Raw genomic sequence first — 3,330 nt, forward strand, 5'->3', positions numbered from 1 at the left:
CTGAGTCTATCTATGCTATTTATCTATCTATCTATCTATCTATATCTGTCTATCTATCTATCCACCTACCTGTCTGGCCTATTTATATCTAGGTATGCTATAAATATATATATATATATATATATATATATATATATATCGGTATATCCCTATATATCTATGTATAAATGACCTGCCCATCTCCATATGCTGTATCTATATATATATATATATATATATATATATATATATATATATTAGCTCTCTCACCCAAGTTGATCCACTGTCTGAACTTAAAGATATTCCCAACACTGACCTTCTCCATTGAATTCCTTCTGAGAACAGATTGGTTGCCATGTTCTCCATCGATTTTTCTCAGTTCTCCAGGCCTCACAACCGTATTTTCAGGTATGCTGGAAGTAAACATTCGTTAAGTACACTTTTCATTTCATACATATTGGTCCTTCGGTTATCCCTTATTCTTGTTAAATGACCTGCCCATCTCCAATGCTGTTCTTTTATTAAATCTATTATGTCTTTGACTTTAGTCTGCTCTCTCACCCAAGTTGATCTTTTCCTGTCTCTTAAAGATATTCCCAACACTGACCTTTCCATTGCCCTTCGAGAACAGATTGGTTGATTTTCCATCGATTTTTGTCAGTTCCAGGCCTCACAACCGTATTTTCGTAGCTGGAATTAAACATTCGTTATACACTTTTCATTTCATACATATTGGCAAGCTACTTTTCATGATGTCTCCATGTTTACCGAAAGCTTTCCATCAAATTGTAATGCGTCTTTTTATTTCGTTATCATGGTCTTTCGTTGAATTTTAGTATTTGCCCTAAGTAAGTGTACTCCTCGAATTGTTCAAGTATTTCTTCACTTCGAAAGACGCTCTTTGGTGTATGAGGATTAAACATTAGTTTTACTCCGGTTCATCTTTAGCCCTACTTTGAAACTTTCTCTGTTCAGGCCATTTAACATTTCCGGCAATGTCTCTGCTGTTTCTGAGATTAGGACAATGTCATCCGCAAATCTTAAATAATTTAGGTTTTCCCCAACTATGTTTACTCCTTTGTTTTCCCAGTCTGACTTTCTGAAAACGCTTTCTAGGCATGCTGTAAATAATTTTGGTGAAATTGTATCTTCATGAAGCACGCCCTTCTCAATCTCATTTTTTTTCCGAGTCTTCATGTAATTTAACTGTGGCATTTCCCTTTCTTATATGTTTTCGAGCAGTTTTACAATGTTCTCATTTACTCCTTGTTTTCGCGATGAATTAATAATTGCTGTTTGCTCCACTGAGTCGAAAGCTTTTTCGTAATCAACAAAACCAAACCAAAACGGTTTATTATACTCTGTTGTTTTCTCAGTTAGCTGATTCATTGTGTGTAGATGATCAGTAGTCGAATGCCCGCTTCGAAGTCCTGCATGTTCAAGAGGTTGGTTTTCTTCGAAATTAATTGTTATTCTGTTCGTAAAGACTTTCTTTTTTCTTCTCTCTCTCTCTCTCTCTCTCTCTCTCTCTCTCTCTCTCTCTCTCTCTCTCTCTCTCTCTCTCTCTCTCTCTCTCATTCTTGTGTATAAGCTTATTTAATTTAGCTCGTTCTGTTTCATCTTTATTTTTTCTTCCATTCCCATTCTTCTTTTCATGAACTCGAGTGTCTTTTCCGAATACTTGCCGGTTACAGTTGTATTAGCTTTCCCTACTACCTCCGTTGATTCTCTGAGCACTTTTGTTAGTCTATCACTCAACTCATCATTGTCACATTCGTCATTACTTAGAGTCTGAAATCTGTTCGTTATTTCTAACTGAAAAGCTACTTTGTTTTCGCCTACTTAAATTAGCCATATCTTTTTATTAATCATCCTCTTTCTTTCACCTCTGAAATTGAATATGGCTTTGTCACACGCCGGTCTATGGTCACGTCCTGCAATTACTTGTTGATAACCGTGACACATATGATCGTGTTATTCTTATCTGCTATAATGAAATCGATTTCGTTATTTCTTTCTTCATTTATACTTCTCCAGGTCCATTTTGTCCCTGTTCTTTTGTGAAAGAATGTGTTCATTACTCTCATGTTATACATTTCAGCAAAATTTACCACCATTTCTCCTCTTTCATTCCTTTCTCCCGCTCCAAATTTTCCCATACTTGCTTCTCCATTTTTTTATTTGATTTCCCAGCTTTTGCAATAACGTCTCCCATGAGTATAATATAACTGTTTTTTTTTTTTTTCTACTTCTTCTTCCATAATCTGCGAGATGTCGTCATAGAATGTTTCTATTTCTTCATCTGAGCTTTGAGAAGTCGGTGCATATACTTGTATTACTTTCAGGGTGTATTTTTTGCATAGTCTAATTACAACCCATGCTGCTCTGTCAGATACAATGCTGAATTTAACAATTTTGTCTGCAAGATTTCTGTCAATTAGAAATCCTGCACAACTAACACATTTTGCCTTCCTCTGTAGTAAAATAGGTGGTTGCTCTCTCGGAGATGAATTACATTGTCCTAGTTTCTGCGGTTCTCACTCACACCTACGATATCCCAACTAATGTTTCCTAACTCAGGAATTAAGTTATCGAGTTTGTAATCTTCTGAGAGGCTTCTTACATAGTACGTATAGATCTTCATGACTTCAGTTTTGTTTAATAGCCCGGTCTCTAATTTGCCAACACAGTGCCTACTCACTTTCGGTGGCAAGCATGGGAGGCAGTGCGGTTGGACCTTTAGCAGACGATGATCCAAGAGAAACGCCAGTCAATATATCTGCAATAGAATTCATGTTTGGTTATAAGGATTATGGCAAATAATCTCGACTCCCTGCCGCGTTATATATATATATATATATATATATATATATATATATATATATATATATATATATATATATATATATATTGTTACGGAACAGAGAAAGATAATGTACACTTTAAGTGAGAATACTAAAAATCACTACTGTCCCACAAAGTTCCAGGTTCAAAACAAAAGAGTTAGGTAAAATTACAAGTTAAAGTTTAATGCTCAAACTAACAACTAAACATTCAGGACTCATAAGGATAATGTAATGGCAAAAACAGGTTAGATATATGATTAACTGCAATAGCCTCTATTAACACGAATTTAGCAAGAACAAATTTATCTAAGTCAGCCCTGATAAAATGAGAAACCCGAATAATGCTCAGTTAAAGTAAGATATAATATTATTACAGATACAAAATATTACTAATGCTGGCTGACATTAAAAACTCCACATGAATCACAAAAACCCCACCAGGCCTACGAATTAACGCCCCAGGCCATACAGTACAAGAAAAATGGTAACAACACTTATACTCAAA

This window comes from Coenobita brevimanus, chromosome 13, assembly GCF_032717465.1.
Source record: "Coenobita brevimanus isolate Jiangsu-jjx chromosome 13, ASM3271746v2, whole genome shotgun sequence".
In the NCBI taxonomy this organism is placed as follows: domain Eukaryota; kingdom Metazoa; phylum Arthropoda; class Malacostraca; order Decapoda; family Coenobitidae; genus Coenobita; species Coenobita brevimanus.